This window comes from Equus caballus, chromosome 13, assembly GCF_041296265.1.
Source record: "Equus caballus isolate H_3958 breed thoroughbred chromosome 13, TB-T2T, whole genome shotgun sequence".
Taxonomy (NCBI): domain Eukaryota; kingdom Metazoa; phylum Chordata; class Mammalia; order Perissodactyla; family Equidae; genus Equus; species Equus caballus.
In genome coordinates, this window is record NC_091696.1 from 34,621,626 (window position 1) to 34,646,511 (window position 24,886).

Genomic DNA, 24,886 nt, shown 5'->3' on the forward strand with positions numbered 1-24,886 from the left:
CAGACACCAGGACTCAGGGTTGCAGCCTGCCCACCTGGTGAGCAGCCCACCCAAGAATGCTCCTCTCACGGCAGCCTGGCAGGGACCACAGCCTGCTGTGCCCCCTCTTCTGCAACCCAGCCTTCTGGGTCAAGACCTTCTTATCCTTTTTTTTAAAAAAACACTCTAAACTTTTTAAAAACTAAACCCTTTTTCAGCAGAGAGGGAGGGAGCTGACAATCAATTCACTTTTTTTTTGGAAGCTACTGTAAACTAAACTCTGATCATCTAGGCAGCTCCGAGGTCCCCTCGTGGAGTTTCACAGGTCCGTTTTTAGGGAAGAGATTTTGTGCTCAAAACTATCTGATCAACTCTTTGCATTTTCTACCAAGACAGATGACACCCAGGACCCAGGAAATAAATCCTGATGATTTCTCTCAAAAAAAGAATCAAATACATTTATTCCTGAGAGTGCAGCTCACACTCCTACCACCTGGTTTCTTCCTCCTCCTCTTTCCTCCTCATACACAACCCCAAGGGCCTCAATGGGCAATCACACTGAAATGCTACCAATGCTGTCACCCCACCCTCTAGCACCCCCGAAACCAACAGACCAAGAGCCAGAAGGCACCCACACAACACATTCCATTTCTACCCTGAAGTAGGTAACGGTCTAAGATGGGTAAAAACTTTATAAATTGAAAACGTTTTATAGAATTTACTATTGCAATAAAGACCAGAGCATCTACTTGAGAGAGCACAATTCCTAAGAATCAAAAAAATAAAGATTATCTTCCTCTTAAAATTACTATTAAAATAGTAATTATTTCCTGAAGAAGGCGTTCCTGATGCGATTCCATAAGATTTCTCTGCAGACATACACTGGCCCTTTCCAGCCAACAAAGCCAGGCCTAAAGCTGACAGAGCTTGAATATGTTTGAGGAAGCTCCAGGGAGTAAAATAAGGGGAAGTGAGAGCTTTTAATGTCCTAAAAACTGAAGAAACACTTTTTTCCCCAACGTCTAAAAATCAACACTTCTCTTAAAAATGCCAGACACTTTGGAAGGCAAGACATCCCTAGAGAAAGGCTGTAGCAGAATCTCCTTCACACCCTGCTATGACCACCTAATCTCGTTTCTCTACAGGTGACCTAACCGGAGAAAGAAAAGTATTTACACTGAAACGATAACAAATAGAATCAAGCTAGGTCAGGAAGGAAATCCTCCATTGCCAAAAGGGAAACTTCCATAAAAAGAAAGTTAAATGGAGGGACGGATGGATGGATGGATGGATGGGTGGATGAAGGATAGATGGATGGATGGGTGGGTAGACGGGTGGGTGGATGATAGATGAATGGATGGATGGTTGGATGGATGACGAATGAATACATGCATGATGAATGGATGGGCGGATGGATGGACATCAGCTCACACAACTCTCAAAGTCAGAGCTCTATAAACCAGGCTATAAAACCAGAGCTGAAGGTCTCCATGTGGAAAAGTGTCAATTTTCTGCTTAAAAAGATTATTTTCCCCAACTGTACATGCTCTTTCACCTTGTTTTCCTCCCAAATCTCCAAATCATAAGGTCAACTGTATCAGTTAAGATGCTTTTGGAGTCAATTAACAGATCGGCTAACTAAATGCAGCTTAAACAAAAGGGGCTTATGAATAATCTCACACACACACACAAAAAAAGTTCAAAGCAGGAGGTTTCTGGGGCTGTAGGAGTGACTCAAGGATGCCAGCACTCTTGCTCGGCGTCACTGCAATTCTAGGCATCTGTTTATGGTCACAAGGTGGTTGCCACAGCTCCAACCATTATTTTCACATTCAACAACCTCCAAGGCAGGAAGAAGGAGTTGAAGTGAAAAAAGAGTTCTCCTTCCTTACGCTGGCCAAAACTGGGTCTTGTGCCCACCTCTAAACCAATCACTGAAAAGGGAAATAGAATAAAACATGGATCACTCATACTTTGTCCCTTGGGCACATTGTCACTAAACAACAAACCTAAAGAACAAAGGAGAAATGGCTGTTGGATGGGCCAATACCATCAGCTACAGCATCTGTTCCCACCTCTAAACCCCCAGATACGCACAAGGCCCCCTCCAATCAGAAATGTACCCTAATACTTCCCATAACGTGCCCTCCAGAGAGAGTCCAACAACCTCATTCCCTTTACAGCCAAGTTTTCCACCTTCATCTCGTCAGCCTCTTATCCAGGGCTCTTAGGATTACAAGGGACAGAATCTCACTAACACTAGCTCAAGCAGAGAAACAAGTGTGTTATAAGGAAACAAAGTGTCTCACAGAAACCAAGGGCAGTAACTGTAGTTCAGCTTCAATGCAGGATTGTCAGGAACCAAGGCAGCCACTTCCCCATCTCTCTGGCCCACACGACCTCTGAGCCTGCTCCACTCTTCTTTGTTTCTGCAGTTAAGCTTTCTCTGCTTCTGGATGCACACTGCACAGACCCTGAGATGGCACAGCCTTCCAGGCCAGTGTTGATGGAGACTAGCTGGCACCTCTCAATGCTAAGTCCAAGTTCCCAGACAAAGAAGGAGGTGGAGCCATGCCTGGTCCATCAGCAACAGGCAGGAATGCCAGGTCACATAGTTCAAATGTGGGTGCTAGGGACCATCCCTTGGGGCCTGTTTGCCAAAAAGTAGAGAATGCATAGGCCTCAAAGTCACCCTTAAAGGGTCTGTACAATCCCTCTTTGCAGGAACTTTATCCTTCTCCTGGGACATCAGCCTCCGAGACCAGAAGGATGGGAAGGAAAACACAGCAGTCATCCCAGAATGACCACCTGACCTCCGGTCTCTTGGTAGCACAGCTGGAGAGGAGGGAGGAAGCCATACAGGTTGGCACCACATCGTGCCCAGCAGCTTCTCTTTTCCCTCCTCCCTGTTCTGCCTCAGGTTGGCTCCTGCCCACGTCTCTTCTCACACCGTCACACCACCTAACTACACTCATCCTCACATTCAACGCTCCACTCTGGGCTCCTCTTTGCCAAAATGCTTTCCCACACAGGGGTCCCTGTCTTCCAGCTCACTCTCCACGCATACGTCTACCTCAGAAGGGAGCTCGGTCTATTTTAAACTCCTGTAGCTGTCTGCCATCTGTCTCGTCTGGAGGCCTCGTGGTCTGCAGAGGGGAGAATAGAACCGAATTTGGAAACCCAGAAATTGAAGTCTGGTCCTGGCTCCACCATTATCTCCAGAACCTTGGGACAATCATGGCATCCTTCCCATCGCTCATAGAGAAAAGTCCCCCCTGGTTAATTCCTGGGCTGTTGGGAGCATCAAAGGTGATGAAAGATAAAAGGCTTATACAGTGGATGACAGCAGACAGTAAGGTCTTTGAGGGGGTCTTCACTGACCCCAAGGCAGGACACTGTTCAGGAATTAACGGCTTCCTTTACTTCTCTGACCAGACACTCCCTGTGTTCTAGGGGACCAGCCAATGCCAGACCAGGAAGCCTCAAGTCCATTCTTGGGCACTGAGGCTTGGAAATGGTTACCATGGCAATCAGTTCTGCCACTTGCTTCGTGAGTGATCCTGAGCAAGTCATCAACCTCTGTGAGCTTCAGATTCCTTCAAATGTGACTAGGCATCTGTTCACAGTCACAAGATGTGACTCGAATATCATCAAGGTGTGTCTCTATTATTGACACAGTAACAGTGCCTACTACATGATGCTGTTGTGAGAATTAAATGGGCTCAGTGCTAACCAATAACAACAATAATAATACTAAATGTTTTCTGTATATTCGGTACTGGGCTAAGAGTTTTGCATGTATTAATTAATGACAATCCTATGAGGCCCATAATAAAGCCCATAATGAATACTAAATGTTTTCATTTGGAGGCATAACAACAAGTTAGAAGGAAGAAATCCAGAAAGACTGCAAACCAAATTTAATTTCTTTCCTAGAATCTGCAGACAAGTCATTGGAATGCTCTTCAAAAGAGCAACTCCATAAATTCAGGTGGGAAAAAACCATCCACCTTGAGCACCTGCCCATCCACACAAAGTGGAGCTGCCTCAGGGCATTGGAAAGACCAGCCCCATCAATATTCCCCCACACACTTCCTGCCACCCTTCCTCAAGCTGCTATCTTCCCCCAGAGGAAAGCTTCCTACGTCCAGAAGACACCAGCTGGCTGGGACAGAGCTGCCTTCCTGTGTAGGGAGACGTACAAGGAGGTCTGATAGTCACCTGAATCCTTACAAATCCCATCTCGACCACAGCAGATGGTAGATGGAAGCATTACAGATGCAAAATGTTACAGAAGATTTCTAGGGGGGTCCACGGAGGGAGCCACACTTCACAGGACACAGCCTCCTACGACCTCATCGGTTCTCTCCTCCTTCCTACCTCCCTCCCGATGGTCTCAGGAACCCCAAAACCTTCTGTTTCGCAGAAGAGTCAGCCTCTCCTCTCTGAAACTCAGGCACTGGAAGAAAGGGAATTTCACCTTCGCCCGAAGGTTTTATCAAAGTATTTTTCCACATAAAAACAGGTCCCTTCTAAAACAAAACTGGCACAAGTCATTTCTTATCCAAGAAATATTTATTGAGTATCTACTATATGCCAGACACTAGCCTAGGCTCTGAGGCTACAGGAGTGAACAAGTTGTTAAGATGATGCACAGTCGCCTCATTTTTGCAGGTCTGATTATGCATAAGGTATAATTATGTTAACATGTATTAAAGATTTCTGTATTCCAGACACAGCTCAGTGCTTTCTATACATATCTTACTTCATTCCTCACAATCCCTTAGGTAGTATTTCAGTCCTATTTGACAGATGAGAAACTGAGGCTCAGAGAGGCAAAACTGAGGCAGAGTTCAAATTCAACCCCTGGTCTGTCTGGTTCAGATGCTCACACTCTGAGCCAGGATGCTCTGGAGGCCGTTAGTTCCTAATTGCTCAGTAATTCCCCTGTGTCTCCATAACGGACCCCAAACTGCAGCATGGTTCTCAAAACCACCCTACTATTTTCTATCACGATTTGCCACAAATGTCTTTCAGCCACCTCGATTCCTACCAAGGTGAAGGACTAACTTTTCCCAAAAACATCCCTCACACTGTCCGTCCTCTGGGCCACCCCTCACACAGCACCGTCTCACCGATCTGTCCATCCCCGTTCTCCTTCATTCCCAAACTCCACCTCCATCTGACAAAAGATCTCCTTAAACACTAAACATAAAAGTCACCTTCTTAGTTTTGCTTACGATAAAAGAGCAACTACAATATTATTCATATCCAATGCCAGGTCAGAGTACCAAATTAAAATCATGTATTAAGGTTATTATTCCAGGTTTTTTAAAAAAAGTCACCTACTCCAGGAAGCCCTCCCAGTCTCCCTAACAGACGTGTGTTTTCCAGCCTATTTTGCTCACTGCCCTCTTTTTCGACCTCACCCCCAGCCCTTACCACCAACTCTTTTACAGTACAGGCGTTTATAGACATCTTCTCTGCCCCTAATGGCAATAACTTCCTTATACAACACCTGAGCTCCATTCACCTGAGGGTCCCTCACAGAACACATACCACAGAGCCTTGCACAAGCTCTTGCTCAATAAATGTTTGCTGAAATAGCTCTGTAATTTCTTTCATTTCCACACATTTCAACAACATTTGCAAAGCCAGTGTCCTCAGCCTGGGGCCCACTTCTCCTCTCACCAGAGCCTACACAAGCTCTTGGGGAAAGCTCGTTACACTCCATGACTATAAGCACCACTGATAAGCAGCCGAGTCCCCAGTGTCTGTCCCGACCCCAGATCCATGCCCTAAGCCCCAGGTCTGAAGATCCACATGCCAACTGGTCTGTGCCATTTGGACATCAGCTAGGCACCAACAAGGGGAACTCAGGATTCCCTCAAAACATGCCCCTCTTCCCATGGTCCCCATCTCTGTGAACGGCACCACCAACCCACCAGCAACCACAAGCCAGAAGCCTGGGAGCCATCCCTGACTCCTCCCTTTCCCACCCTCCTCCCACACTCCATCAGTCGCCACGATCTCTCGATAACACTCCCTAAGCATCTCTCCAACTCTCCATCCACCTCTCCTCACTGCAATCCAGGCATCCTCACGTCCTGCCTAGATTCCTACAGCCACCTCCCAACCCAAGTCACTTCCCCCAGCCTTGTCACCTGGAAATTCCTTTTTCAACTGCAGCCAGAGTGGTTTCTAAAAGGCAAATCTAATCATATAATGCTTTATTAAAAAACAAACAAAAAAAGACCTCTGTACCCTCGGAATAAAATCCACACTCTTTAATTGGACATCTGAGCCACTGAAGATGGAGTTCTTGCCTTCCTGTCCCAGAACCACATCTCCCACCTTGTAAATATACAAACACAGATGCTCTGCACCAGCCATGCCAAATCGATTTAGGTTCCACAATCCTCCTCTGCTTTCGTATATGCTATACCCTCTGCCTGGAACTCTCGTCCCCTTTGTCCCGCACCCTCCTTTACTCAGTAGAACCTATCATCCTTCAGGCTGGCTCTGATATCATTGAGTCCTGGAGGCCTTGCTGATGCCTTCAGTGAGGTACCCCACCACAGGATCCTGCACTTACAGTGATCACAGTACGTAGGTGCTATGTGCGCACCTGCCTGCTTATGTGTCTGCATTCTTTCCAAGACAACGCTTTCGTAATGGCTGAGACTGTGCCAATTGTATTCACTCTTGGACGCCACCATCTAGCACAGCAAGTATTCAATAAATACTTCAATGGATAAATAAATCAACTAATGTGTATATCAAGGCTTTGGAGAAAACTCTGGATTAAAATAATCTTGCAGGGCAAATTTTGGAAGTCTGGGAGCTGCCTGGCAGACCGAGATCCTTTATTTAAGTTTCGAGAAGTCTTCCCATTTGGAAGAGAGACGGGACAATCTCAGGCAGGGATGCTGGGGTCCAGCATCGCAAGGCTGACAAGACAGTGTCAAGAACAGAGTCCTTAGCACTAGAAAGTGTGGGAATATAAGCTTTCTTTCTAAGGACATACATATTGTGATCAATGAGGGGAGAGTCAAGGCTTGGAAGGGAGTGAGCGTCCATGGCCACAGATACCCAATGAGCATCTCAATGAGCTGAGAGTGCCCCAGCGGGCACGTCCTGCAGAACGAAAAGGGAAAGAATGCCTCTTCACGGGTAGTGATCCACTGAGACGGTCCCAGGGCAAAGGACGGGGATCCCAATGGAAGGTCCTCCAGGCAGAGATTTTACAAGGAGAAATAGCCCCAAAGGGGACAATTTCAAAGCTTTCCCATATTTGGCAGCTTCCATTCCATTCCCCTTTCCCCCATCTCTCAATATCCTTCTAGGAGTTGTTTCCCATTCTTCCTCCACTGAGGGCTCAAGATTTGAGGTAAATTAGAAAATGGTTAACTAACTATACCCAAAACGTACTAACAATCAGACGTTGACCTCAAAGGCCTTATCTGATGGATTGCAAAAGAGTCCAAGGAAATAGCCAACCTCAGTAGCCTGTTCGATGGTTTTACGAGATCCAGAAGGAAGCTACATCGCGTCTACTCGTCAAATGAGCAGATGATGGGCCACCAGGGGCCTGCAGAGCCTTTGGGTTTTAGAATCAGGATCTAGAGATATCACGGTCTATTAGGAAGTAAGAAAACAAAGATGAATCTTAGAGTCTTGTCTTTGGGTCTTGAAAACTTAATTATATGTCACTAGAGGACACAGAAATGGGTTAAGAAGAGGAATGCGGAAATACAGAAGTCGAGTTGCGTGGTGGTCAGTGGTCAAAGCCTCTGCTTCTCCCCTCCTCCCAAGGATACAGCAGTGTGGTATCTGCCCAGCCCTTTGAAGTCGTGTGTGGCCACATGACTTGCTTTGGCCAATCACAGGTGTTTGCCAATGACGAGTGCTTCCAGAGAGAGCTTCAAGGGCTGCTATGAGACTTGCCAAGGTCCTCTTTCCTTCCTCAAGGATTATGGAAGCACGCCTCAAGTTAGAGCATCCGGTGTTCCAGGTCCTTTTTGTGATCACAGTGAGCAACCCTTCCTACCTAGCCAGACCATGCTGAGCATCATTGGGACTAAAAATAACGCCAAGAACTACAGAGATGCCAACATTAGTTCTGTATTAAGAGAAACTCTGGGGGCTGGCCCGGTGGCATAGTGGTTAAGTTCACACATTCCGCTTCCATGGCCCGGGGTTTGCAGTTTGGATCCCAGGCACTAACCTACACACCACTCATCGAGCCATGCTGTGGTGGCATCCCACATACAAAATAGAGGAAGACTGGCACAGATGTTAGCTCAGGGACAATCTTCCTCAAGCAAAAAGAGGAAGATCTTGGGAAAACTGGACATCCATATGTAAAAGAATGAAAATAGACCATTCTTTTACGCCAGTCACAAAAATAAACTCAAAATGGGTCAAAGACTTAAAGGTAAGACCAGAAACCATAAGGCTTCTAGAAGAAAATATAGGCAGTACACTCTCTGATATCAGTCTTAAAAGGATCTTTTCAGACACTATGTCTTCTCAGACAAGGGAAACAATAAAAAGAATAAACAAATGGGACTTCATCAGACTAAAGAGCTTCTAAAAGGCAAGAGAAGACAGGATTGAAACAAAAACACAATGCACCAACTGGGAAAAAGTATTTGTAAATCATATATCCACCAAAGGCTTAATCTCCATAATATATAAAGAACTCACACAACTCAACCACAAAAAATCAAACAACAGTCAAAAAATGGGCAAGGGATATGAACAGACATTTCTCCAAAGAAGAAATACGGATGGCCAATAGGCACATGAAAAGAAGCTCATCATCACTGATCATCAGGGAAATGCAAATCACAACTACACTAAGATATCACTTTCCACCCATTAGAATGGCTAAAATATCTAAAACAAAAAATAACAAATGTTGGAGAGGTTGTGGAGAAAAAGGAACCCTCATACACTGCTGGTGGGAATGCAAACTGGTGCAGCCACTATGGAAAACAGTATGGAGATTTCTCAAAAAATTAAAAATACAAATACCAAATGACCCATCCATCCCACCACTGGGTATTTATCCAAAGAACTTAAAGTCAGCAATTCCAAAAGTCCCATGCACCCCAATGTTCATTGAAGCATTATTTACAATAGCCAAGACATGGAAGCAACCTTAGTGCCCATCAACAGACGACTAGATAAAGAAGTATGGTGTATATATATACAATGGAATACTACTCAGCCATAAAAAAGGATAAAATCGTCTCATTCACAACAATATGGATGGACTTTGAGGGTATTATGTTAAGCAAAATAAGCCAGATAGAGAAAGACGATCTCCGTACGACTCCACTCATATGTGGAAGATAAAGAAACACATGGACAAAGAGAACAGATTAGTGGTTACCAGGGGGAAGGGGGGGCAGGGGGTGGGCACAAAGGGTGAAGTGGTGCACCTATAAAATGACTGACAAATAATAATTTACAACAGAAATTTCACAAGGTTGTAAACTATCATAACCTCAGTAAAAAAAAAAAAAAAAAAAAAAAGAGGAAGATCTTCCTCACCAAAAAAAAGAGAAACTCTCTCATTACTAGAGCAGTCCAAACATAGCACTAGAGAGCAGTACGCTACTAACTGAAGACTGGACCATCACCAGCAATACGCTGTGAAGGGGAGTCAAGCACTAGATGGCACAGTGAGTACTTACTTAACCTTCTTTTAACAACAACCACATATCCTTCTGAAGAACTATCCCTTTTCCACTCTCAGTCCACACGATTCCACCCTGAACTCAAGAGTACACAAGGCTGGCCATCACTGGCCCTGGTGGCCAATTCAGAGGCAGTGAGATACAGGAGAGACAGAGGTACTGCTCCATGCATAGACTTGAACCTAGTGGAAACATGGGTAGAGCTTCCACTCCCACCTGGCCACAGTGAGGGGAGGCTCTTCTATCTGAGAATGGAGCCAATAGAGAAGCAGAAATGGAGTGAGAGAAACCACATCCTGGTAACATAAAGAGCACCTGGATCAAACTATCCCTCAAGGCAGATACCCTTGGACTTTTCAGTTATATGAAGCAATGACTTCCCTTTTGCATTAAACTAGTCTGAGTTTTCTGTCCCCTGTAACCAAGACTCCTGCCTCATATGAAGGGTAGTTGGAATAAATGAATGTTAATGTAATAATAATGGAATAATGAATGTTAAGGTTCCATCCCACTCAGCGATTTTGATTCAAATGTCAGTATTAGCTAGCTTCCTTCAGCATTAAAAGGTGTAGGTAGCTACGAGCAGAAAAAGAAAAAAATATTATTCTAAAGAGCAGGCAGATCCTATAAGATTAGTCAAGTTTGTACAAAGCTAAACTGTGTCTGCCAACACTGGCTATCTGACATAAATGGCTGCCCTCCAGATGTTAGCCACTGGGGGTAGCTCATGCAGACACTAGCCACTATCCCAGCTGCGCAGCCATAACTGTAAGTCAAATACACCTCCTGACCCTTCAATAAGGTGCAGCACTGGGTTACGACAGCAGGAGCTGGCGGGACTAACATCCTGGGAGAAGGACGGTTTGCTGTTTTTCTTTTGGAGGATGTGTTTTCAAAGCAAACGTGTCATTTAGAGAAGATGCCACTGAAGTTTGTGCAGAGACCGTGCTGTAATGACCACTACGGTCAGTGTACGTCCTCCAACAGTGACTCGTTCAAGTCATGTGCTCTCACCACACGAAGACTTAAGTAGTTCTGCTAAATAAAGCTCGCATATAGCCTAAAAAATTCAAACGGGGAACAGATAAGGTCACAGAGTGCCAGTCTGCAGACGTCTTTTATACAGTCCATATCGTGTCTTAAAAAAAAAAAACATGAAATTTCACATAAAATCCAGATTCCCAGCTTCTCTTGAAAAATTAGAAGAGGTGGCAACCCTGAGCTCACATTCCATCAGAGCAGAAATTCCTATTAGGTGCCCCTTGTAACAGGGCGCCACTCTCCAGCCCAACACGGGCCCCACCACCTCCACCGTTTTACACCCAACCCACTTCCCTCGTTCAGGTCCCCTGCCCAGCTCCTGTAGGATTTGAGTTTGCAAACCTTCTACATTTACATATGTGGCCACAGATAAATATTAATACGTCCATTTTAATCAGTCATTGCCTTTTTTGAACACGGAATTTCAATGTTTTTGTGATCTTACAATAGTGTTCCATGCACCATGACACCAAACATCTCAGTCGGTAATTAACCATGAACTCTTGCGCCTCAGGGCCTTTGCTCACGCTGTCCCCCTGCCTGCCCTGCCATTTCCCTAAGCCTTGCTGTTGGAACCCAACTGAGCCTGTGAGATTCAACTCAAATGGCTTCTACTTGTGAAGCTTGCCTTGATGCCAGCCCAGGAACAATGGTTCCGAATTAATGGTTCATTTCCTAGCATTCTGGTACGATGAGGGCATATCACATCCCAGCCCTTAGTTCTTCCCATTTTGCATTACAGTTCTGCATGGACCAGTCTGTCTCATCAAGAAACCGATGGCATCCCAAAGACAACAACTAAGTCCCCAGTACCTTTACAATAACTTAAGCACTCAATAGGTACCAGCGTTTTACCTGCCTTTTCTCACTTACACCCCACCACAACCCCTATGAGGTGGGTCCTATTAATGTCCCCGCTTGAAAGATGAGGAAAACGAGGCCTACAGTGACTCAAAGTCCAAGAGAGGTTTTCTTAACCACCTGCTACCTGGGCACGCTGCCTCCAGTACCCTGGACTTAGAAGGCAACAGAATCCGTTGGGGGAATAGAACTCTTCCACCAATTTCTGCAGCATCTTGAAGGACTGCCTTTCTCCTCTTCCATCCCCTTCCCCAGGCTCTGCCCTGAGCCCTCAGGGGCCTGCAATGGGCCTTCTCGCCCCCTCCTCCCCCCAAGAGCCTGCAGAGAACCACCCCTTGCTCCCACCTGCCCGCCACCCGACAGTGGAGCTGGTTAACCTGCCTTCATCGCACAAGCCTCTCCAGCAGCTCTGCTTCCCCCTGAAATTACATTAAATTGTTCCATTAGTGTCAAAAAAAGGGGAAGATGCATGATACTTTTATGAATTTCCTTTTTTAAAGAAAGTTATCTTCAGAATTGTGCTCGTGCGAACTGCTTCCAGAAAGTTGGGGGTTATTTGGGGGCAGAATTTATTTGCAGAAAACCACAAAATTGGTCTAAACGCCAGAGTTTATTCCAGTTGGCTTGCCTGAATCAATACAGATGGGATAATGCAAAGTCATGGAAGACGACTTGAATAGACATTTCACCAAAGATGATATACAAATGGCCAATAAGCACATGAAAAGATGCTCAATATCTCTCATAAGGAGGGAAATGTGAATCAAAACCGCAACGTTACCTCACACCCATTAAGATGGCTACTATCAAAAAAATAGAAAATAAGTGCTGGTGAGGATGTGGAGAGATGGGAAGCCTTATAGACTGCTGGTGAGAATGCAAAATGGTGCAGCCACTATGGAAAACAGTATGGAGATTCCTCAGGAAATTAAAAATAGAAATACCATATGATCCAGCAATTCTGCTTCTAGGTATACATGCAAAAGAATTAAAAGCAGGGTCTTTCATTGTTTTTTTTAATTTTTACTGAGATTATGATAGTTTACAACCTTGTGAAATTTCAGTTGTACATTACGGTTTGTCAGTCGTGTTGCAGGTGCATCTCTTCACCCTTTGTGCCCACCCCCCACCCCCCCTTTCCCCTGGTAGCCACTCATCTGTTCTCTTTGTCTACATGTTTAACTTCCACATATGAGTGGAGTCATACTGAGATTGTCTTTCTCTATCTGGCTTATTTCACTTAACATAATACCCTCAGGTCCATCCATGTTGTTGTGAATGGGACGATTTTATCTTTTTTTATGGCTGAGTAGTATTCCATTGCATATATACCATATCTTCTTTATCCAATCATCAGTTGATGAGCACTTAGGTTGCTTCCATGTCTTGGCTATTGTAAATAATGCTGCGATGAACATAGGGGTGCATGGGACTCTTGGAATTGCTGATTTCAAGTTCTTTGGATAGATACCCAGTAGTGGGATGGCTGGGTCATTTGGTATTTGTATTTTTAATTTTTTGAGAAATCTCCATATTGTTTTCCATAGTGGCTGCATCAGTTTGCATTCCCACCAGCAGTGAAAAGCAGGATCTTGAACAGACATTTGTCCACCCATGTTCACAGCAGCATTATTCACAACAGCCAAAAGGTTTCAGAAGCAACCCAAGTGTTCATTGACAGATGAACAGATAAATTAAATGTGGTGTATACATACAACAGAATATTATGTAATCTCAGAAAGGAAATTCTGACACATGCTACGACATGGATGAAGCTTGAAGGCATTATGCTAACTGAAATAAGCTAGTCACAAAAAAACAAATACTTATATGAGGGACCTCGTGTCGTCAAAATCATAGAGACAGAAAGCAGAACAGTGGTTGCCAGTGGAGAATGGAGAATAGTTTTTTAATGGGCAGAGAGTTTCAGTTTTGCAAGATGAAAAGGGTTGTGGAGACAGGTCGCACAACAATGTCAAAGTACTTAACACTGCTGAACTGTGCGCTTAGAAACAGTCACGACGGTAAATTTTATGCCAAGTGTATTTTACCACAATTTTTAAAAATCATGGAACTCAGTAAGTATCCTTTCTTTATCATAAAATGGTACAACCCAAAAAGGATCTCAGGAGAGCCTCACCAATGCCCTGGGGTGTAGAGAGGTTTGGGTTGGAGTTGAGGGAGGGTTGGAGACAAGTTGCTGGGAGCAAAGTGCTATTCCCAGTGAGCCTCTGTCCCCAAAACCGAAGACTATGAGGGTCAGAAATCTCACGGGAGACCCTGCAGTCCCACACACCACACACAGAGGAGGAGGGATGCTGAGCGGAGCAGCGGCACAGCTGGAGAAGGGCCGGCTGCTCCAGTGGTTTTGAGCTGGGAGGGCAGAGAGGGAGGGAGGGCTCACGGAGACTGAAGAAGGAAAGCATGAAGCTAAGGCTGCCCCCTCCATCTGAGCTCCCCGGTCCCCTTCCACTTCTGGGTATCCATGCTGCCAAAGCCAATTCCTAGAAATCTAAACTTCTCCTTCTCCTTTAGTCAGAGACTAAAAAACGGTGACAGTGCCCAAACTCTGGCAAAATGCATCTCAACGGTCAATACTGGACAGAGACCATCTCTGCAGGAAATAGGAAAGAGGAAAAGCCCTGTGTGCATTCATTCACTCAAAAGTGCTCACTATCTCCAGCTACAAATCAGACACAATCCCTGTCTGATGGAGAAAACAGATTTCTGGCTGGTAAAAATTAATAATTATAAAACTGCAGTGTATAGTAAGTGCTAAGAAGGAAACAAATTTGTCACAAGGAGGAAGACTAAGGGGAGTCATTCTGTGACAGGTCTGCTAGTCGCACACCCAATGTCCATCCCCACTTCCCTTCTTACCAACAGAACCTTGATGTTGTTCAATGTTCCCAGATGAAAATATTCTAACTCCTAGCCTCACTTTCAGTCCCAACTAATAAGATATAGACAGATTCCCAGAGAAGAGTATCTCTATCCCTTCTCAAGTAAAAAAGACAAAATCTTGTAAGGAAAAGGGTTTTGGCCATTTCATATTCTTCATGCCTGGAATGTAGATTAAATGCTTGGAGGTTCTGCAGCCATTCTGTGACCATGCTAAGGCCATCCTATGACCAAACTACCTGCCAAGGCTGATGGAGCAGGACAATCAAAGGAGCCCGAGTCCTTAACAATGTCATTTATCCGCTCTACAAGTTCTGGTTTACTGACGCTCCTACCTGCCTTTTTTTCTTCTTTTTGCTTGATTCTCCTTTCTTATTTCTGCAATGGTGGTACGTTGCTTTTGTGTAATAAGAAAAACTAACAAAATACACTTCATTTTGAAATATATAGATACCCAGTTATATAGGAGAGATCGTGAAAATATATTTGGGAATTCTATCCAGTACTTTTGTCAGACTCCAGAAAACCTTAGAGATTTTTTCCAAATTCTTCCATAACTCTAACATGAACCTCAGTACTCAAAGCACCATCACACAGTTTCTTCTCAGGTGCAGTTTGTAAGTAGTTACTCAATTTGGTTTTAAATGCATCCTGGGAAACATTCCAAAAGTGACAGAGGTACAGTTACTTTCTTTCAGAAACAATTTTCTCTGTGTATCCTCAACTATTCACACCCCTTCCATCACAATGTGATCACCGCTCAAAAATATATTTCATGAATAATACTGTTATGGGGCTTTTTAAACAAACACCTGTGAATTCAAACAACAAAATGAATGTTTTACCTTCAAAATACTCACCTTAGAAGGTTTAATAAGTAAAACTGGGTCTGAATGAAGCTCCTAAAGAGGTCCCCCAGAAACATTTTCAAGCTGTGACAGGTTCATCAGAATAAATGAGTAGCCACATGTTCAAAGCACAGCATCGCACCGATCTTTCATCATGAAAGGGTTCAGGCTATGAACTTCTCTCCAAGCACAGCACTGGCTGACCTCCTAAGTTATTTTATACAGCACTCTATTTCTCTTCATTTACGCCTCTCTGCAATTGCAGTTCTGAGTCCTATTTGATCCTATAGCTATTTAAGAAGGTAATTTTTAACTGCTTGATGGTTAGGTTTGGTTAGATATTTGTTTCACTCCATCCCTACAAAATAGTAACATAATAAAAGAATGAGCCTTTTTCTTTTCCTGATTCTACTCAATAACAAAAACTTGGTCATGTGGAGTTGACTGAAATTTAGGGGGAAAGTTATAAAGTAAGTCTCTTCCAGTGGATCTAACCTAATCCATTAAGGACAGATCGTTACTTCCTGGGTTTCCCACTGAAACCCTCTCAGCTTCTCCATACCACCATCCCAGTTTCCTCTATATCCTTACGAGCTCCCACCCATCCTCCAAACGAGGGAAATCCCCCATTCTCAAGTCAAATCACCCCTCTTGTTTGGAGAGTCACAATTCTCATTTGCTTATACAAAAGACCCCGCCAGGCTCTAGGAGGTCTTTCACTGTCCTTGCTGACAAAGCCCACTCATTAAGACCCCACATTTTCCTCCCATCACAGTCACTTGAAGCGTTTCCTCAACCTATTCAAAACATTCTGGGCTAGTAACTTAAGACCACCGAGAAAGACAAATAGACAAATGTGAAATCGATTTGCAGGCAAGTGGATGTTTCCAAGGCAAACACAGAATTCTTTCTCGCTTTGAATCAGTTTGATGAGATCACTTACCCTCTGATTCCCCTCAACCTCCCGCCAGAAATTGAAAGAAGCATCTGATCCCCTCTCTGGGCCTTTGCTGAAACATTTTCTCAACCAAGTGTAAATGAAGGTCAGTGCCTCTGTTTGAAATGTGGTCCCTCTGGAGAACTGCAGATAAGTCACAAACGGCCTTTTGCCAGTGACCGCCACCTGCCATGTGGCTACCAGCTCTGCTCTCTGTCTTTGTCACTCAGATCTGTCCAGGCCAATCCCATTCATAATCTGGACCTGCTGTCCCACCTAATCTCTGAATGGGCATCCTTTCTTTAGCTGCTCCTAGCCAGGCCATATGGACAGGGAGCTTGAACAAAACCACAGGATAGGTTTCTCCGAGTCAAAACATCCTAATTTTAAAAACACAGCAGGATGTCCATACCATGGACCACGACGCAGTCATAAAATAGAACAAGGAGATTCTTTATGTACTGATATGGAACAAGCTCCAAGGTATATTGTTAAGTTAAAAAAAGCAAGGTAAGCTAACATTTGAATGTGTGTGTTTTGGGGAGAGAAAAATAAGTGTATATGATTTGCATGTATATTGTGGACTATTTCCAGAAATATACACAAAAGATTGGTAATATCAGCTGCTTATAGGAAGAGAAACTGTGGCTAAATGTCAAGGTTAGGAGAGAGACTTCTCAAGGTAAACCCTTCTGTAGCTTTTTAATTTTGAACCAATGAGTGTATATAACTATTCAAGATTTAGTTTAATCAAAACTTTCTCAAAAAGAGATCAAAAATACAGCCACACAATAGGAGACAATGATGCTTGATAAAAGATGCCACTGATGTATAGTTCTCACCTTGGACAGATGTTCGCAATATGTTAATTGTGGGGGATAAAAAGCAGATTTCAGGATAATGTGTTTTAATTTTGGTTTCTAATTTTAACTTAAAATACATATAAATGTTGATTAAAATCTGCAAGAATATAAACCAAAATGTTAATGGTTGGCTTTTTCCCGAGTAGTGGAATTATGGGTGATTTTTATCTTCTTCTCTTGGTATATGTTCGTTTTTCTAATTGTCTATATTGGGAAAGCATTTGAGAATTTTTTAACGTATTTTTAAATTAAAAAAATAAAGAATCTTTCTTACGCTTCTGTTCTACACACTCCACTCCTTGCTAGGCAAGGCAGTGGTTCTGAGGCCGCAGGACTTCACAGTAAATACCATATTTGGAGGAATGGCAAAGGGCCGCCAGGAAACATCCCCGTGGCCAGAAGCAGAGGGAGGAAGGCAGAATTTTAAAAGGCAGAGCCGTAAACCTCAGCATAAAATCAGCAGCCAGGCTCTCATTTCAGGCATGTAAACAGTAGTGTGTATTCATTAAAACTGCATTAGTCTAAGGAGTCCCCAGAGATGCGGGGGGGGGGGGGGGGGGGGGCGGGGGGGAAGATGCTGCCAACTGCACCTGCTGTTTTCTAACACAATGCAAACAGGCTGAAAACAAGTCGCAACCAGAGAAGGGCCACCCAGAGGGGCTTCACAGCTCTCATTGGTCTCATCAAAGGTAAACAGAGATTGAGAAAAGGGAAGCAGCCAGGCCCCCAAACATCTGGCTTGCCTGGCCCCAACCTGTCCTGCTAAATGGTTCTCGAGGAAAATGTCTGCCCCAAAGTTGAGGCCTGTGGGCATTAACAGCATGGTCCGCTGCAGAGCTGGACTGCACCATGCAGAGGACTTCACAGACAGGCTCCTCCTCCTTCCCCTAGAGGCCAGGCCTAACCTAATCTTCTACCCACCAGGTGAAAAAGGTGTGGCATGTACTAAGAACTTACTGTTCTAAAGGCTGTGCATGTCTTAACTCATTTAATTCTGGGTACTGTTAGCATCCCCATTTATGCATAAACGAAATGAGGCATAGAGAAGTTAAACAATTTGCCCAAGTCACCCAGCTAAGTGGGGGTGTCCAGACTCAGAAACAAGTGTCACTCCAGAGCCCACAATCTTAGTCAAAACACCCTTTCGGTTCTCCCAAATCTTGCCAAGCATCCAGTTCAAACTGGAGCTTTAAAACGGTGACCTGCGACCCTGTGCCAAGGATCTTCTGGGTAGCTAACCAGTAGGAACCAGCACTGTCAAATCCACAAATGCCAATGATGGGCTGCATGTGCCCCACTGTAAAGATTAAGTAACTGAGGCTTAAAGGCTTGGAAATATTTCCACATACTGGGGAGCATTCTCACCCCCAGGAGTGGATGGACTGGAGACAGGAATGGAGAGTGGGGCTACCCCAGGCAGGTGGCACAACTTAAGCTAAGGAAACCCAGAGAGAGGAGTGGCAATAGCCCCCAGAAGCAGGGAACAAAGTTTCCTTTCCATTTCCCGTACACAAAGCCAAAATTCACCTGAGCAGGAATTCTGAGATGCAGGACAAAGAGAAGGAGCCTGGAGGTTCCAATGGCTCTAAACCTTCGCCCACTGAGCCAGAGGAGGAAGAAGAGCCTCCCTACCCAGAAGCAGGAGCAGACCAGCAGCTTCGTGCTCACTCCTCCCGCTCCTAAGCTATCTCTACTTAGAGCTTTCAAGGTTAGCAAGTCTGATGTTAACTGTTTTTGTCACATCATGCTCTTTCCCCACACTCACAAATGACTTCCCCAAAGCCTCAGAAAGAAGGAGAAGCTGAGGTTCCTGGCTCCAGAGCTGCCTCTTTACCCAATAACGAACACCACTGAGGACCCAGGAACCTGCGAGCCCACCTTGACTGCCTCCCTCCCCCACAGTACTGGTGCTATATGATCCCACCCCTTGCTCCAGTTCATTGGCCACCAGATCTAAGCTGGGCCAATCAGATTCTTTCACGGACTTCAGAACGGAGGCTGAGATTCAAGGGGATGGACACTAGGCAGCTAGGGGACATCATCTTCCATCTAATATGTAGAGTAAGAAATAAGGAAAGCAAGTGTGCACAGAGGCAAGAATGATGAATGGAGACAAGGAGAAGAAGAGATGAGAGACGGCGAGTCCAACAGTTTTCCAGTTCCCGGTTCTCTTCTCTCCCTCCAGCCAGGCTGCCCATTCCCTTAGTCCCAGGCAACGTCCCTGAATTCTTATACTAGCTTCCCCCTCTAGCTTTAGCTGACTCCAGTTGGTTTCTGTTACTTGCGACCAAAAAAGCTTAACTAACACACACCCCTCTCTCACTCTCCTGGGACATGAAGACCTCTGGCAAATATACCCAAACACCTGAAATAAGTTAACTGAAGAGTAACTACAAGCCAAAAGTAACAGCAAGCAGGAGGACTGAGGACAGTGGGGCTGGCTCCAGGCTGAGGGGAAGCTCTGAGTTCTGCAAGCGTCTATTAAGCACCTATGAAGTGAGGGGAACCACGGAGCACTCAGTGTAAACCCTGCCTTCAAGCAGCTTATACTAGAGAAGAAAGATTCACCAACAAAGCTGTCAGTGAGAAATGAGCGAAAATGCAAGTAAGGGTTAAAATGTTGATTCTAGACAAAAGGTGACTTCAGAGAAGTCTAGCTCCCTGGGGTCTTGAAGGGGGTGGACACTTCCTCTCCTTTGAGGAAGGAGAGATACTTGGCGACAGTGGGAAGACTAGCTTGGCTAGAGAGATGGGTGGGAAACTGCCCACAGAGGGGGGCATGTCCAAGCAGAGTGCCTGTTCTTCCACCATCATACACCACCTTAGTGACATCCGCCATAGCCACACACCATTTGCAATACTATTAATATTTTTCTTTAAATTGACTTATCCTAACTTAAAGTGTTTTAAAAATGGAAATGGTCTGGAAAAGTTAAACACAGAACAGAAATCATATGACCCAGCAATTCCACTCCTAGGTAAATACCCCAAGAAAGTTGAAAACATGTTCACGCAAAAATTGTATGTGACGGCTCATGGCAGCATTATTTATAACAGCCAAAAGGTGGAAACAACCCAAATATCCATCAATTGATGAATGGATAGACAACATGTGATATATGTTGATGGAATATTTTTCAGCCATAAAAAGGAATACTGACACATGCTACAACATGGATGAACCCTGAAAACATTATACGAAGAAGCCAGTCACAAAGGACCACATATTGTATGATTCCATTTATATGAAATGTCCAGAATAGGCAAATCTAGAGACCAAAAATAGACTAGTGATTGCCAGGGGCGGGGGAGGGAGAAATGGGGAGTTATTGCTAACAGGTACGAGTTTCTCATGGGGCGATGAAAATGCTCTGGAATTAGATTGTGGTGATGGCTGCACAATACTGTAAATATGAAAAGCACTGAATTGGACATTTTTAAATGGCGAAATTGGTGAATTTTATGTGACGTGAATTTTAATAAAATTTAATAATTTTAATAATAATAATAAATTATTGGAAATGGAATGAACACCAGCATCTCTCAACATAACTAGAAGTCAACCATAAAAATAAACACAATGAAAACAAAACAACGTTAGTTCATTCTGGCTTGACATCATTGCCTGCCCTATGCCCTGAGCCCGAGCTGCTCTCTCCCTGCTAGGATGCCGGTTGGGGAGCTGGTGCTAATTGAAGGCACCAACCTGAGGCTTCCTGCTTGGCCCAACCAGGATTGGAAGAGAATGGAAAAGGGAATAGTCCCCCACACTGTGATCTCATGTTAATTAGTGTCAGGTCTTAAGGCACTTGCTGCCCGTTCCAGACCCACCTGGCGCTTTGGGAACTTGGCTCTAAAGGATGAAACCCATGTGCACGTGCTGCCTTCTGTATGCCAACCGATGCGCCTGATACTCTGCATGGGGTCATCAATCCCTCACAACAAGCCAACAGGGCCAGCGGGGAACCAGGAGGGGACTCAGAGTAGAGGGGGTACACATAACGAGGCATCAGGACGTGCTGGAGGAGAAAAACTTCAGAGCAAAGATTTCACCACAGGTGCTTCCCCATGGCAGCACTGCTTGTTGCTATGGACTGAACGTCCGTGTCCCCCCAGAATTCACATGTTGAGGCCCAACCCCCGTGTGATGCTACTAGGAGGCGGGCCTTTGGGAGGTGATTAGGTCATGAGGGGAGAATCCCATGAATGGGATTAGTGCCCTTATAAGAAGAGACCCCAGAGAGCCTGCTTCCTCTCTCTCTGCTCCCTGCCCTGTGAGGAGTCATCGAGAAGAGGGCCCTCACCATGCTGGCACCCTGATCTCAGACTTCCAGCCTCCAGAACTGTGAGAAATAAATTCCCATTGTTTAAGCCACTCAGTCTGTGGGGTTGCTAGAGCAGCCCAAACTAAGCAAGACATTTGTGATAGAGAAACGTGGGAAAAAACTCATCAACAGCCGGAGGACTTGGCTGAGTGAAGTATAGCCCATCAGCCCAGGACAGGAGTCTGCACCATGACAAACGTGTGTCCCGGAAAGGGATCTACTGACACGGAAAGTGGCTCAGGAACCATGACGTGAAGAGGGCAGGTGACATCAAGTTTGCAGTCCCCATGTGTTCATTCCACAAATGGGTACTGAGTGCCAACTGCGTGCCGGGCACTGTTCTAGGCTCTGTGCACAAAACAAGCCCCAGCCCTCGGGGGGCTTCTATTCCAGTGGGCGCGAGGTGAGCACCCTAACAACGTGCACAAGAAACAGGAAGGTGCTTATGGCGGCGGTCACTGCGTGGGTGACACCGTGCAGCACTGTCTTCGTTTGCACACCTCTAGTTTATGGCTTTTCTATATTGAGTAGGTGAGGGGTGTTTTGAAATAAAGAGAAAACCCAAACCCCTTAGCAAGGCATCCAAGGGGCCCCTGAGTTCTGGCTCTGTCTCCCATCATGACCTACATCCTGCGTTGGAGCCACACCTGGCGATGACTCGTATTTGTCCAACATGCTCCACAGAGGTGTCTTTGAAAAGCTGTTCATCTGCCAGAGTTGTCCTCCCTACATTCTCTGCCTGGACCAAAAGCCCCCAGGGGACCCCCTTCTTCAAATCCTGCCTGTCCACCCCCATGCCACTCAGCAGCAGCGTCTCTCCTGTGAGGCGCTGTCATGAGCAGTCCCGGCCCCGCCTCTAACCGGTGAATCTCCAGAGCCTGGGCTCAAACCTCAGCCGCTTCCGCTCTGTGTTTCTTCCTCCTCCTGGGCTCCAGAGATTTCACCCACTTCTCTTTCCTCTTCAGCCTCACTCCCACACCTACCTACTCAATATGGATTTCCTCTCCCCACCTGCAGCCTTCATCTCCCAAACACACGTGCTTCCGTGCTGCCCCCAAAGACAAGCCCACGGACCTCTTTACTCTTAAGGGAAAGGCAATAAACTGACACATTGTCAAATCACAAAACTTCTGCCACCTCACATCTCAGAGCCATTGCTCCCAGATCCACCGGCAGGGGAGGCCCCTTTGCCTGGAGGTGTGGTCTGCAGGGGGAATGGCTCAGGCTGGGACCGAGAGATTGTCTGCAGGGCCTGATGGGAACCTTTGTTCCACCCACAGTTGACGTGTTGGGCCCCACCGTCCCCAGACAGACCCCACACTCACACCAAACCTGGGGCCTCTGGTCTCTGAGATAGAAAGGCACCTCCCTTCCCGGCTCCCAGACCTCTGGAGCCCTCGATATCATGAATGACACAATCTCAGAACAACAAAGGGCCTCACACGCATCTAAACAGAGAGTCTGCTCAACCCAGGCCTGAGAAGCAGTGATTCTCAACCTGAGAGCATCTGGGCCCCTGGAGACATTTTGGCAACGTCTGGAGACATTTTTGATTGTCATAACTCAGGGCGAGGGTTGATACTGGCATCTAGTGGGTAGAGGCCAGGGATACTGCTAAACATCCTACAATACACAGGACAGCCACCAGTAAAGACTCATCCAGCCCAAAGTGTCAACAGCGGGAAGGTTAAAAAATGCTAAACCGTCCCATCATAGGGAACTCACCTTCCTCTTCCCCCAGGCCCATCCCCACCCAGCAACCCACTGCTCCTAAACGCAGCATTTCCGGCTGGATGACTCCCGGTGGGCCCTGGTCCCACATCCTCCTAGAGGTCAGGGCCTCTGCTTCTACTTGGCTGAAACCCCCTAAGGTCCCTGCTGCCTAGCGGGTTCCGGAGGCTCTCAGAAATGAGCACAAAATCCTTCCTCCACAATCTAATAGATGATAAAGGCGGCATTTCAATTCCGTGGGAAGCGATGGATTATTCAATAAATGGTATTGGGATGACTGGCTGGCCATCTGGTAGAAAATAAAGCTGGATCCTCACCTCCCTCCTAAAACCAAAATAAACCCCAGAAAGATTAAAGATTCAAATGCAAAAAAAAAAAAGTTTAAGTAGTAAAAGAAAATATGGGAGAATTGCTCTCTAATCTCATGGAGGGGGAGGCCTCTCCAAGCAAGACACGAAATGTAGAAGACACGAAAGAAAACTCTCATAAATTTGACTATTCAAGAATGTTTAAATATCTCCAGAGTAAAAAATTCCATAATAAACCAATTTTTCAAAGTTAAAAAACAGCGTTGTATACTATTGTTATATATAAAACATAGGCCATAGACATGTCCATTAATAAATAAAAGCCTGTTAAAAATCAGTAAAAGAGCAGAAAAAATTAGGCAAAAGACAAGAGGCAGTTCACAGAAAGAGAAATACAAAGAGCTTTCAAACACAAAGGGGTTCTCATAAGCAAAGAAAGGCAAACTAGGATGAGACACCAATTTTGCACCAATCAGGCTGGCAAAACGAAAAATCGGATAATATTCTGCACTGGTGAGGATAGAGGAACAAGCTGTCTGATGGAAGCGCAAACAGACCCACCATGGAAAGCAATTCAGCGGCGTCGATCCTCATTTTAAGGCACGTGCCCTTTGTCCAAGAGATCCCAGCGCTACATCTATCCTAGCACACATAGCCAAACTCACACAGGTAAATGTACATAGGAACGTCACTACCATATCGTTTGTAACAGCGGAAGACCGTTGGCATCGCCGGTGCCCATCTTCAGGGGGCTGGTTAAACACATTATCATGCGTTCATAAAAGGAAATACTCTGAAACTCTTAACAATAAGTGAGGCAGTGCTAAGCATCAATCCCCCTTATTCAAAGGAAAAGCAATGCATGAAATGGTATTATAATATACTTCCCATTGTGTAAAGAAAAATGGGTGGGTGCATCTTCAGTCATTCAACCAATATTTATGAAGCACCTACAATGTGCCAGGCCCTGTTCTGGGTACTGGGGATTCCACCAGGAGTAAGTCTGTCAAAGTAGCCATGGGTTGCACAAGCTTGGAAAACTACGAGCAGGAAATTAATGAAGGGGAGGCTCCGGGTTGTCAAATTTGACAAATAAAAACACAGTACACCCAGTTAAATCTGAATTTCATATAAACAGTGGAAACTTTTGTAGTCTAAGTTTGTCCTATGCAATATTGGGGACATACTTATACTAAAAAGATTATTCCTTGTTTATCCAAACTTCAGATTTGACTGGGCATCGTGTTCACTGGGCATCCTACCCTGGAGACGCAGGGAGGGAGCAGGAGCAACTAGCATAGGAGAGAGATTTCCTTTGCGTGCTACTGTGCATTACTGCAGTAATGTATTGCCTTGTTTGGAATTACAATCAGATATACATATTG

The 24,886-nt window shown here is 45.1% G+C and overlaps 1 protein-coding gene across 2 annotated transcripts in view; it reads right to left on the bottom strand.

Moving 5' to 3' along the window:
- Nucleotides 1-24,886, bottom strand: part of PRKCB (protein kinase C beta) — a 304,436-nt gene that overhangs the window by 222,451 nt on the left and 57,099 nt on the right. The window lies entirely within an intron of this gene.